This window comes from Schistocerca americana, chromosome 1 (assembly GCF_021461395.2).
Source record: "Schistocerca americana isolate TAMUIC-IGC-003095 chromosome 1, iqSchAmer2.1, whole genome shotgun sequence".
Classification (NCBI taxonomy): domain Eukaryota; kingdom Metazoa; phylum Arthropoda; class Insecta; order Orthoptera; family Acrididae; genus Schistocerca; species Schistocerca americana.
This window is the reverse complement of record NC_060119.1, coordinates 325771237-325786015: the sequence shown is the minus strand read 5'-3', so window position 1 is coordinate 325786015 and position 14779 is coordinate 325771237.

Here is a 14779-nt window from a genome sequence, read left to right as displayed (position 1 = left end):
TGGACTATCAGCTCGGAGATCGTGGCTGCGGTTACCCTTGACGGTGCGTCACAGACAGGAACGCCTCCGATGGTGTATTCAACGACGAACCTGAGTGCACGAATGGCAAAACGTCATTTTTTCGGATGAATCCAGGTTCTGTTTACAGCGGACAATGACATCGGTGGTGGAACTGCGGTACTCGGCTGCCGCTGTCGTCGCTCGCCGCGGTCATCGGCGTACTCTGTCTTCTTCGTATGAATCAAGTCGTGGACTACAGCCGTCATATTCTCCCCGAGAGTATCAGCAACTGTGTTGATACGTAAAGTAATTCTCTTTATTCTTCAGTATCAGTTGCACATATTTTATTAGATGACATGTTTCAATCTCACTAGGTCATCTTCAGATCTAAAATGAAGTCGAACTCAATATGTGCTGTCAAATGTTTTACAATAAGTAGAAAATAATTGTAAATTAGAGGTAGAATTTATTTAAGTAGCTGCGTCATCAATTCTCTTTTTCTGTGTCAGAATTTCACACAAGAGTAGTGTGTTTGTAACTGCGGTCAGTTAAATCAGTATCTGGTAGAAGTGTAGGAGAGGGAAGTGGAATGGGGAAGAGGTGAAAGGATAAAAATGTAGTGAAGGTGATTGGGAGGGGAAATGAAGCAATCAGGGGGAGTGGTGAGGGCGTCACGAGTTTAACAAGAAAGGTATTATCTAATTGGTAGCTTCTATCACGATTCATTAGGTTTTACCGTATGCGAGTTTCCACGTGTTCTTTAATAAAAGAGGCCAAAATGATGTTGCTGTGGCCAAAATTACGTTTTTCCGATCTCAGTTGAATATTCGGTGCAGATACAATGATTAGCAACAACAGACTTCCTTAGTTACAGAAAGCGAGTACAGTGTTCTTCCACAGCGCACATGGTCTGCCTATGTAAGCCATACCACGTCGACAAGATGTTCGGTAGACTCCAGCCTACCGCAATAGGCACAGCGCGCTTCTTCTGCCTTCTATGGCTCACCTAATAATGACTGACAAGTACCTAGTCGAAATATCGTGGATTGTAATTAACGATGGCTGGCAGCAATCCTGAAACTTCTTATTATTCAGTTTGCAGGTATAATTTGAAAATTCACAATATCAGAGGTCTTTGAGCACACCGCAGTTATGTAACTCACTGTACAACTTTCGAAGTCCGGTATAACGCATTTGGTTCTATTAATCAAATATTCATCTAGGCAATGAAATATTTGCCACGGTGTTCCCAGTGACCTTGAACGATTAAAAGTAGACATGGCTGTGCTACAGCGTCGAAGACCTTTTAAAAATCTACTCCATATAACGTCAAGCTGTTACGGCAGAGCCGGCCAGGGTGGCCAAGCGGTTCTAGGCGCTACAGTCTGGAACCGCGCGACTGCTACGGTCGCAGGTACAAATCCTGCCTCGTGCATGGATGAGTGTGACGTCCTTAGGTTAGTTCGGTTTAAGTACACTGCTGGCCACCGTAAATGCAACACCCTGAAGGAAGCATCCGAATCAAGTGAAATTTACACCATGGGTTTGCAGCGATGAGATATGCAACTGATTAGAATTTCAGCGCAGACGCACTTCACGCGCGCCTGTGGCGCCACCTCATAGCGCCATTTAAGGCTTGGCGATTTCGACGAGTGTACGTTCGGCACGTGTGTTTACCTTGTGGTTGTTTCACAAGACGATCCGTTATGCCTCGAAGACAACAGCGAACATAGTTTGATCAAGTATCTGAGTTCGACAGAGGAAGGATAGTGGCTTACCGAGATTGTGGATTATCATACAGAGAAATCGCTAGTCGTGTTGAACGAAACCAAACAACTGTAATGCGGATATGTGACGTTGGATGCAGGAGGGTACGACGGACCGACGTGGTCGATCGCATTCACCTCGGTGCACCACTGCACGTGCTGATAGGCAAATTGTGCGCATGGCAGTGACGGATCGCTCAATGACATCCCGAACCATAGCACAGCACATTGCGTCTGTAACGCATCATCCAGTGTCTGCGCGTACCATTCGACGCCGTTTACAGCAGAGTGGTCTGTCCGCAAGACGTCCATTGCTTCGTCTACCACTGACGCAGAACACAGACGTCTCCGTCGCCAATGGTGTGATGACAGACGGATGTGGACGGCAGAATGGAATGACGTTGTCTTTACTGACGAGGCACGCTTCTGTCTGAAGCACCACGATGGTCGGATTCGTGTGGAGACACCGTGGAGAGAGGATGCTGGACAGCTGCATTATGTACCGCCACACTGGTCTTGCACCGGGTATTATGGTATGGGGCAGTATTGGATATTACTCTCGCACGCCTCTAGTACGCATTGCCGGTACTTTAAATAGCCGGCGCTACATATCCGAGGCGCTGGAGCCAGTTGTCCTTCCTTACCTTCAGGGCTCGGCCACAGCCATATTTCAACAGGATAATGCGCGACCACACGTGGCACGCATTGTCCAAAAGTTCTTCGTCAATAACCAGATTGAATTGCTTCCCTGGCCGGCTCGCTCTCCGGATCTTTCGCCGATAGAAAACATGTGGTCCATGGTTGCTCAACGAGTGACCCAGATTACATCCCCAGCTGCCACACCAGAAGATCTTTGGCAACGTGTGGAAGCTGCTTGGGCTGCTGTACCCCAGGAACACATCCAACGTCTCTTTGACTCAATGCCGAGACGTGTGGCAGCGGTGATCTCCAACAATGACGGTAACTCTGGCTACTGATTCTGGCAGGAACCACATGTCACAGACGTCTGTAAACGTAATCATTTGATACTTGGTCAACATGTTATCTACAAAATAAATTTTGTTGTTCTACCTCTTGTCTTTCTTGGTGTTGCATTTACGGTGGCCAGCAGTGTAGTTCTAAGTATAGGGGACTGATGACCTCAGCAGTTAAGTCCCATAGTGCTCAGAGCTATTTGTTACGGCTGACTATTTGGTTACCCTGGGCAACAATGAAAATGTTTCGGGCTTAAAAATAGTAAATTTACATGTATTTCCATCTGCTGAATTAAAAAATCACCATAAAAATGACAGATTAGCTCTTGTTTTGAAGATAAAGTGACATTTCATTTTTTAGAGTGAAGATTTTAAATTTGGAGATATTTTTTTTTATAGTTGGCACACCTGTCAAATAACAAAATACTAATGCTCTTCAGCTGCTTGCAAGTTATAAACATAGATACTGTTACTGTGACTGTGAATTACATGTAGTTTCTACTCAAATTAATGTAAAATTTTTGGTTCACGAGTGACTTTTTAGTGTAAAATTTGTAAAATTGCCACGAAAATGTGTAAATATGGTGAATAACTTCTGTTATATTTGTGGTTGTGGTGAAATAACATTTTCCTCACAGAAGCGCAATCTGACGCCTCTCTTAAAGACTGCCTATCAGTATTATTTCCGTTTGAAAGTAGGGGACCAGCTTGTCTTGGTCTCCACATATATGTTGCAAAGCATGTTCAGTTACACTGCGAGAATGGCTGAAAAGGAAGAAACAATCTACGGCTTGCGCTGTGCCTATGATTTGGCGGGAGCCTACGAACCATACAAATGACTTCTATTTCTGCCCGACTCCACCTATAAAGGCAGGACTGTCTATGAAGAAGAGAAGAACAGTTCAGTACCCGAATCTTCCATCTGATATTCGACCCATTCCACATTCGGATAGTTTACCAGTTCCTGCTCCACCCTAAAATTGTGTATTTGAAGTAGAACATGAAGGCGGTGTGGAACAAGAAGAACCAAACAAGGATTCCAAATACCATGACCCTGATTTTGAGGGAAAAGATGATAAACCGCACAGACTGAGTGAAGCGGAATTGAGTGATCTCATTAGAGACCTTGGTCTCTAGTGTTGGTCTTTATGTAGGGATTCTGCGGAACTCCATTACAAGAGGCAAGCTAAAAGACGACGAAGTCGATAGGCCACCGTATGATTCTCTTCAGACATGACCGTCTGCGAAGTATTTTTCCAGCAATTTAAAACTCCTAGCATTTAATTACCAGTTAAAAAAATCAAATGCACTTTCATTGTTGGTTGTTGTTTGTTGTTGTGGTCTTCAGTCCTGAGACTGGTTTGATGCAACTCTCCATGCTACCCCATCCTGTGCAAGCTTCTTCATCTCCCAGTACTTACTGCAACCTACATCCTTCTGAATCTGCTTAGTGTATTCATCTCTTGGTCTCCCTCTACGATTTTTACCCTCCACGCTGCCCTCCAATGCTAAATTTGTGATCCCTTGATACCTCAGAACATGTCCTACTAACCGGGGCCCTTCTTTTTGTCAAGTTGTGCCACATACTCTTCTTCTCCCCAATTCTATTCAATACTTCATCATTAGTTATGTGTTCTACCCATCTCATCTTCAGCGTTCTTCTGTAGCACCACATTTCGAAAGCTTCTATTCTCTTCTTTTCCAAACTATTTACCGTCCATGTTTCCCTTCCATAGATGGCTACACTCCATACAAATACTTTCAAAAACGACTTCCTGACACTTAAATCTATACTCGATGTTAACAAATTTCTCTTCTTCAGAAACGCTTTCCTTGCCATTGCCAGTCTACATTTTATATCTTCTCTACTTCGATCATCATCAGTTACTTTTGCTCCCTAGATAGCAAAACTCCTTTACTACTTTAAGTGTCTCATTTCCTAATCTAATTCCCTCAGCATTACCCGACTTAATTCGACCACATTCCACTATCCTCGTTTTGCTTTTGTTGATGTTCATCTTATATCCTCCTTTCAAGACACTGTCCATTCCGTTCAACTGCTCTTCCAAGCCCTTTGCTGTCTCTGATAGAATTACAATGTAAAACTGCATGCCCTCGGGAAAAATTACGGCCTTAGTTTCCCCTTGCTTTCAGCCGTTCGCAGTACCAGCTCAGCAAGGCCGTTTTGGTTAATGTTGCAAGGCCCGGTCAGTCAATCATCCAGACTGTTGCCCCTGCAACTACTGAAAAGGCTGCTGCCCCTCTTCAGGAACCAAACGTTTGTCTGGCCTCTCAACAGATACCCCTCCGTTGTGGTTGCACCTACGGTACGGCCATCTGTATCGCTGAGGCACGCAAGCCTTCCCACCAACGGCAAGGTCCATGGTTCATGGGGGGTCATTGTTGGTAGCATGTATATAATTGAAATGTATCCTTTTCTCTCAATCCTTTAATTTGTAATACTTCCACCTTGTGTGTATCATAGAAACTAGAGTAAAAAAAAAATCATTGTCATACTTGTTTTTCTCAACCCAAAATTAGTAGGAATTGCTTCATGAAGTGCTCTAAACATTCAAAAAATTATTTTTTTGTTGCCCAGTGTTATTTGACAGAAGCCTGCTTTCTTCCAGGGGAGCCACAAAGTGCGAACTTATAATATCCTTTAGGATCCTGCAGCAGACTGCGTAAGTGGTGCCGCTGTGTAGTTGTGAGCACCCGACCTATTATTACCCCTTTTTGTAAGCAGGAGCGACGCGCGCCCCTTTTCAGACAGATTTCGTTGTGGCAGCAGTGGCGCCGCACAGGAGCAGTCTGCCCTCTTGCAGTTCCGCTGCGGCCAGCACCTGCAGCGGGCAGCGCGCAGCCATTTGTCTGTTCCCGGGTGCGAAGCCGAGGTCGCAGCCGCGCCGAGAGCGCCGAACAATGGCCCGCATTGTCTCACACGAGCACCGACACTCTAAATCGATTTTTATATTTTTATTGTCTCGCCACCGCCGCCGGCGCCACACTTAGCAGGGGAAAAGTGCTTCTGTTGTCGGAGGCAGGAGGGCTGCGCGGGAATGAGGATGGGGCGACGGCCGAGTTCCTTTGTGTGTGTGTGGGTGGGTGGGTGTGGGTGCGTCTGCGCGCGCGCGCGTGCGAGCATCTGTATCTGTACCTGTCTCTCTCTGTGTGTGTGTGTGTGTGTGTGTGTGTGTGTGTGTGTGTGTGTGAGTGGATGGGGGCCGGAGGGACGAGTGAGGCACCCGCACCCACGCTTCTGTTTTCTGCGCTCGTGTGAGTCAGTGTTTGCGAGAGGCGTGCGTGCAGAGCCGAAACAATTTTCATTTGGAGACGGGAGGCGCGAACGACAGGTGTGTCGCTGGGGGAGATCCCCGCACCCCTCGTTGCCAACGCTTGAATGTGCGAAAGATACAAGATGGCTGGCGCGCTCTCCGACAGCGGCTACAGTAATTCTGTGATGCATCGGGTGCTCCCATCTGTGGCGCACAGCCCGTGCGCTGCTCGACTGGCTCTTTCATTCTCCGGCCTTGCGTTTCTGAATCCTTTCCTGTGGAAATCGTGCGTGCTCAAAGTTCATACTGACAGAATTGCTGACGGCCATTTCTGCGCAATTTCAAATGTTATCCTTGTCTGTGACGACATTTATTTTTGCCATCTATTTAATTGTGCCTTCCATCCTGCATGGTGCACGTTTATATACTGCCTGATCAAAAATACCCTGACAAATGTTAGCGGCCATAAATATGGTACAGGTCCACCCTTAGCATTTATGAAGGCTCGAACCCTGCTGAAGACACTTTCAAAGAATTTTCAGAATGCCTGTTTTGGAACGACAGCCCATTCTTCCTCAGGGGTCAAAACCAGAGAAGGGGGGGAGCGAAATCGACGTTCTAACTGATCTCTAAGGTGTCCCACTAAGCTCAGGTCCTGACTCTGGGCAGGTCGGCCCAACAGCCCACATTATAAACGTTACTGTTGTAGCAGGCCTTTTTCTGTTTTCGCTTTTTCGTCTAAGAGGTGAAAGTTTGATTTTATTTTTTACACACTGACTGTCATTGAAGAGTTTTACTTTTATTTAATATTGCCCGGATAAGTATCAGTTTGATTACTTTTAAAACCCAATGTTAAACATGGGTCACTACAAGTATAGTCTTCCCAACTCTGAGAGAAAAAATCTTTAGTAGCTTTACTATTAATGTTTACAGACGATGATACTTTAACCTTTCGTTCAATTGTTTTAGTTACGAATCGCTAGTCTGTTCTTGGCATAGATCACATAACCTTAACGTTTATTAATCTAAGTTAAATTAATGTTCAAGACTTGTATTATATTTCAAACTAACAACGTCAGTTTATTGACAGGAATTATTCACAAATAGGTTCACTCATACATTCTCCTTCAAAGAAGTTCTTTAATTGGAAGTCGAAGTAGGAATCCCGCTAGCATAAGAGATGTTAGATAATATCCTGTCGCTTTCGGTAAATAAGTTATCTCTATTTAATATCCGCAAACTGTCATTAAGTATGATCACTAGTCGCGTGAACTTAAAATTTCCCACTATCACAATTCAAAGTCGGAATCCGGTTAAAATTCTCAAATCAATAAAGCGTTTGAAAATGCGCACATTAAAGCCAAAGAGATTACTATTCGCCTTCCAATTTATCTAATCTGATAAATGTCCAAATTAAAGCCTTGAATTGACAATCCTCAAAAACAATCTCGTCACGATCTATTCTTGATCCCCGTTTAATAAAGTCCCAATTGTTGTTCTCTAAAGCTGTACGTCCTAAATAACTTCCGAGCTAGAACAGACTAGAGACTGGAGTATCGTAATTACAACGTATGGCTATTTATACTTTAATGAACACTATTCTTGGTGTCTCAGACCTAAGTTCTATGACTATAATATTGATTTTCTTACGTATTGGAATAAGTAATATTTTAATATTTTCTACTGTTTTCCCCCCTCCCATGTCTCTAAAATTTATAATTAAATTTTCCTTTTATTTTCTTTTGCTTTCTATACTAGATGTTTCCCTGTGTTTGTTTTTTATTTATTTTTCGTAATTACTACTTGTAAAGGGAGTTGGGTCATTTTGTGAATTGATATTTGAAGGACATGGGAGCTAATTTGGGAGCTATTTTTGTTTTTTCAACACCGAGAGGCGCTGTAGGTGTTACATCGTCTACAGATCATTGCCTTACAGAAGTTGTGTTATGACAGGGGACTGAGTGCATTGTCATGCTGATACAATCATCGTCTCCAAACTGGTCCTCTACTGTACGCAGTAAACGATGCTGTAAAATGTGTTCATATCTTTACACATTTAGCGTTTCCTTCAGTGCACAAAAGGGACAACAACCAAACCACGAAAAACATCTCTTAAATGTAACATTACATCCTCTCTACTTTACCGTTGCACTACACTTAACAGTTACATTTTTTCGTCAGATTGTCACAGAACATAGCGTCGTTCCATGGCTCCACTGTCCAGTGGCTTAGCTACCCTACCGGCCATTACAACTGATACACCAAGAAGAAATGCAGATGATAAACTTGTGTTCATTGGACAAATATACTATACCAGAACTGACATGTGACTGCATTTTCAACCAATTTGGTTGCATAGATGCTGAGAAATCAGTACCCAGAACAACCACCTCTGGCTGTAATAACGGTCTAGATACGCCTGGGCATTGAGTGAAACAGAGCTTGGATGGCGTCTACAGGTACAGCTGCCCATTCAGCTTCAACACGATACCACAGTTCATCAAGAGTAGTGACTGGCGTATTGTGACGAGCCAGTTGCGCGGCCACCATTGACCAGACGTTTTCAGTTGGTGAGATATCAGGTGAATGTGCTGGCCAGGGCAGCAGTCGAACATTTTCTGTAGCCAGAAAGGCCCATACAGGACCTGCAACATGCGGTCGTGCATTATCCTGCTGAAATGTAGGGTTTCGCAGGGATCAAATGAAGGGTAGAGCCACGGGTCGTAACACATCTGAAATGTAACGTTCACTGTTCAAAGTGCCGTCAATGCGAACAAGAGGTGACCGAGACGTGAAACCAATGGCATCCAATACCATCACGCCGGGTGATACGCAAGTATGGCGATGACGAATACATGCTTCCAATGTGCGTTCACCGCAAGCACGGATGCGACCATCATGATGCTGTAAACAGAACCTGGATTCATCCAAAAAATGACGTTTTGCTATTCGGGCATGTAGGTTCGTCTTTGAGTACACCATCACAGGCGCTCCTGTCTATGACGCAGCGTCAAGGGTAAACGCAGCCATGGTCTCCGAGCTGATAGTCCAAGCTGCTGCAAACGTCGTCGAACTCTTTGTGCAGGTTATTGTTGTCTTGCAAACGTCCCTATCTGTTGACTCAGGGATCGAAACGTGGCTGCACGATCCGTCACAGCCATGCGGATAAGATGCCTGTCATCTCGACTGCTAGTGATACGAGGCCATTGGGATCCAGCACGGCGTTCCGTATAACCCTCCTGAACCCACCGATTCCATATTCTGCTAACAGTCACTGGATTTCGACCAACGCGAGCAGCAATGTAGCGATACGATAAACTGCAGTCGCGATAGGCTACAATCCGATCTTTATCAAAGTCGGAAACGTGATGGCATGCATTTCTCCTCCTTACACGAGGCATCACAACAACGTTTCACCAGGCAACGCCGGTCAACTGTAGTTTGTGTATGAGAAATCGGTTGGAAACTTTCCTCATGTCAGCACGTTGTAGGTGTCGCCACCGGCGCCAACCTTGTGTGAATACTCTGAAAAGCTAATCATTTGCATATCACAGCATCTTCTTCCAGTCGTTTAAATTTGGCGTCTGTTGCACGTCATGTTGGTGGTGTAGCAATTTTAATGGACAGTGGTGTATATACGTCTCCTCATGCGTAACCTAATACAGACTACAAATTGTGTGGGTTATCAGAAGATGCTAGAACATAGTACACCTTTCTTTTTAACCCCCTACGCACAGTAATTGCGCTTGCTGGGGTGTTGGTAGCATTTTGGAACTCACGAGTGATTACTTCCGCTATTTAAAGCGACCTTTACACCCTCCCTCTGTAGCGGTCAACAGACCCCGTCCGTCAGTGCATGAGGTCCCCCTGGCGTTGGTTTAGCTGTGATTGTCTCTTCTCTTTTACAACGGCAGTCGAGTTCGGCAGCTTATGAACATTTTAACTGTCCCTGGTGGACTATACTCAGGTGACACTGAAGCGTTACATGGACAGATCCACGTAAATTCGCGTAAATTTAAATTCGCAAAAACGACGGAAAGGAGAAAAATGTGCACTTATCTATTTACTTACTGTAAATAACTTTAAACCAAATTACCTAACGTAAATTAATTTTGGGAAATTTAATTATTATTTCATAATACATAATATGTTAAAAATGTAGAGGCAATCAGTAAGTGGCTCATTGCAACAGATTTTGTTTTAGAAAATAAGTGAAGAGCTCTCCAGAGTGATAGGACTTGCCATAGCCGCGTTCCTTGCTTATCATTAATTAATCTTTCTTTTGTGAGCAGACGCGTCAACACCCACTGCCCAGTCCACCCTGGAAGTCAGTGAACTCTTCTCAACGGCCCGTTCTCCAGTTGCTGCTTCTCTCCACTGACAACTCCCCGTCTCCTTTTGCACTAGCAGGTCTGCCCCTCGTGACATAAACTATGTGGCTGAAAATTACTTACAAGTTCGTGGTGGCCTTCATCGCTAATGCTGGAATTCAGTATGGTGTTGGCCCACCCTCTGCTTTTCTGACAGCTTCCACTCTCGGAGGCATACGTTCACTCAGATGCTGGAAGGTTTCTTGGGGAATCGCAGCCCATTCTTCACTGAGTGCTGCACTGAGGAGAGATATCGATGTCGGTCGGTGAGGCCTGGCACGAAACTGGCGTTCCAAAATATCCCAGAGGTGTTCTATAGGATTCAGGTCAGGACTCTGTGCAGCCCAGTCCATTACAAGGATGTTGTTGTGTAACCACTCCACCACAGTCCGTGAATTATCAGCAGGTGCTCGATCATGCTGCAAGATGCAATCGCCATCCCCGAAATGTTCTTCAACAGTGGGAGGCCAGAAGGTTCTTAAAGCGTGAATGTAGGCCTATGCTGTGATAGTGCCACGCAAAACAATAAGGGGTGCTAGCCCGACTGCACCATAACACCACCACCTCTGAATTTTACTGTTAGCAACACACACGCGGGCAGATGAAGTTCACCGGGCATTCGCCATCCCCACACGTTGTCTTCGGATCGGCACATTATGTATCGTGATTCGTCAGTCCACACAACGTTTTTCAACTGTTCAATCGTCCAATTTTTACGCTCCTTACACAAAGCAAGGCATCGTTTGGCATTTACTGGCGTGATGTGTGGCCTATGACCAGCCGCTCGACCATGAAATGCATGTTTTCCCATCTCCCGCTTAACTGTGAAAGTACTTGTAGTGGATCCTTATGCAGTCTGGAATTCCCTGTGTGATGGTCTGGATAGATGTCTGCCTATTACACATTACGACCGCCTTTAACTGTCGGCCATCTCTGTCAGTCAACAGACCTGGTCGACGTGTACGCTTTTGTGCTACGTGTAGCTTCACGTTTCCACTTCACTATTACATCGGAAACAGTGGACCTAGGGATGTTTAGGACTGTGGATATCTCGCATACAGACGTATGACACAAGTGACACCCAATCATCTAACCACGTTCGAAAGTCTGTGAATTCCGCGGAGCGCCCTATTCTGCGCTCTCACGATGTCTAATGACTGAGGCCACTGATACGGAGTACCTGGCATTAGGTGGCAGCACAATGCACCTAACATGAAAAACACATGTTTTTGGGGATGTCCGGATAGTTTCAGGAGAAGACTGCCTGAAAACTAGAAAACACACTGAATAATGACACACATTATTTTACGGAGCGTCTCTACAAGTCTCTATTCGTAACGAACACCGAAGCATAGTTGCGCTATGCTATGGCACAGGCGTGTTCAGAACATGTAAACAAATCACTTCGAATCAGTTCGCGCCTGCAGACAGGCAACTCAGTGAACGTATCACAAAAGTCGGCCGCTGTCACACCTTCCCAGAAATTCGTATCAGTGACGTCAATGAATTGCACGCACGTATTGAATTTTGACGTTTGACAAATGGCAGCCATAATGAGCACCAGTAACATAAGTTATAAGTTAGATAGATTCCTTGCCCACCGCTACATGAACAACGACCAAAAGGGAAATAAAAAGAACTCGTGAGCTTTCGCAAGAGTACATTCCGGCAGTAGTTCTCGCTCTGTCAACATCGACCGAGAAACTTGGCAGGTCCTGACACAGGACGGTTTACGTTTGTTTCATTTATTTGCATTTAATTTCTATTTAATAAAAGTCTTACTCTAAATTTCTGGCATTTCGTTTTCTGTCCTACTACAGACGGCACGAATTTATCACACCGTTTTTCTCTGTCTTTTACGGTTACTAATCCCATTTTCAGTTCCTACTGTCTTCATTTTGTAAATAGACAAGGCATTTTCGGAAAAGAAGAACCCTGAGATTATATAGATATGTTCATGAAAAAAAAGCTGCCATTGGCATTATTTGTTTCCTAGCAACTTATGTCAGTTTTCCTAGTAATCTCTTGTAAGCGATTGTTTCAAGTGTAGGAAGAGGTAATATTCGTTGGTGTGCGGTACGAATTATAGGATGGTTGACTGAAAAGTTTCCAGCATAAATGTTGTACTTCCTCATTGGTATGGGCAACACGGCACAGATGCGGGTATTAATACTCTACTGCAGTACCTGGGTTTTCTTTGTCCATAGCGTAAATAGCCGAGTGTCCGACAAGAGCGAATTCATCGGCATAGTCCTGCTCGTTGAACGAGTGCATCGGTGTGGATAGCGGAGATGCGAGTCTGCTCTTACCATGATCTTTTCTAGGGACACTTTTTAAGTCTCACGACACGTGTCCAACCTTGCTAATCAGATTACTGCTGAAATATGAGCTACACACAATTCCTGAAGAATGTGAGCAGCTGTAGAACATTTATACATGTTTTTGTTGTTGTTATGGTCTTCAATCCTGAGACTGGTTTGATGCAGCTCTCCATGCTACTCTATCCTGTGGAAGCTTCTTCATCTCCCAGTACCTACTGCAACCTACATCCTTCTGAGTCTGTTTAGTGTATTCATCTCTTGGTCTCCCTCTACGATTTTTACACTCCACGCTGCCCTCCAACACTAAACTGGTGATCCCTTCAGGCCTCAGAACATGTCCTACCAACCGATCCCTTCTTCTAGTCAAGTTGTGCCACAAATTTCTCTTCTCCCCAATTTTATTCAATACCTCCTCATTAGTTATGTGATCTACCCATCTAATCTGTAGTACCAAATTTAGAAAGCTTCTCTTCTTGTCCAAACTATTTATCGTATATGTTTTATTTCCACACATGGCTACACTCCATACAAATACTTTCAGAAACGACTTCCTGACACTTAAATCTGTGCTCGATGTTAACAAATTTCTCTTCTTCAGAAGTACTTTTCTTGCCACTGCCAGTCTACATTTCATATCCTCTCTTCTTCGACCATCATCAGTTATTTCGCTCCCCAAATAGCAACACTCATCTAGTTCTTTAAGTGTCTCATTTCCGAATTTAATTCCCACAGCATCGCCTTATTTAATTCGACCAAATTCCATTATCTTCGTTTTGCTTTGTTGATGTTCATCTTATATCCCCCTTTCAAGACACTGTCCATTCGGTTAAACTACTCTTCCAAGTCCTTTGCTGTCTCTGACAGAATTATAATGTCATAGGTGAACCTCAAAGTTTTTATTTCTTCTCCATGGATTTTGATACCCGCTCCGCATTTTTCGTTCGTTTCCTTTACTGCTTGCTCAATATTCAGATTGAATAACATTGGGGAGAGGCTGCAACGCTGTCTCACTCTCTTCCCAACCACTACTTCCCTTTCATGCCCCTCGACTTTTTATAACTGCCACCTGGGATCTGTACAAATTGTTAATAGCCTTTCGCTCCCTGTATTTTACCCCTGCGACCTTCATAATTTGAAAGAGTGTGTTCCAGTCAACCTTTTACATACGAGCAGTAATACATTATACAATATAAGAATCCAATATGCATAATAATCCAATTTCAGAAGTCATTGCGCAACTGCGGCGTACAACGATTTCGAAGCTATTTGTCTTTGGCTTCAGTCAGTCACATGACCTGTCTCGACTAGCACATTCTGGAAATCGTTCATCCACTTGTAAGGTGACGAACAGCGGATGTGCTTTGCCCTTCGTGAACGAACTGCCCTGGCGCCGAGTTGGCGGGACGAATTCAGGAGGGCGCGTGAGGGATACATACCTAAGATATCATACTGCAGCGTCTGTGTTGTTACAAAGTACGATACAATGCTCTTTCGGACATGCAAACATGTCCAAAGGAACACTGCACCATTCTTCGTAGCAACACAGGCACTGCAATATTGTATTTATCCGCCGATATCGAGCAGCGACTTTCAATTAAAATGTCCTCTCCTGTACGAGAATTATATAACGTGTGGACGAATACTGGTTTTGGAAAAATGGCTCTGAGCACTATGGGACTTAACTGCTGAGGTCATCAGTCCCCTAGAACTTAGAACTACTTAAACGTAACTAACCTAAGGACATCACACACATCCATGCCAGAGGCAGGATTCGAACCTGCTAGCATAGCGGTCGCGCGGTTCCAGACTGTAGCGCCTAGAACCGCTCGGCCACTTTGGCCGGCACTGGTTTTGAGGCAGGAAAGACGACATATGGAAGTTTGGGTCTTACGGTAGGTCGACGACGCATAGCTAATGCAGTCAGCCTTCAGCGGCGCAGCGTTTAGGACGGTGGACGTCTCTGCCGCACGAGCGCGTTAGAGGAGTTATCGTTGTGTAGCGGTGTGCTACGGTGGTACATAGAAAGAATCATGACATTTTCTTTAAAAGAAAACAGACACAGATATTGAGTTT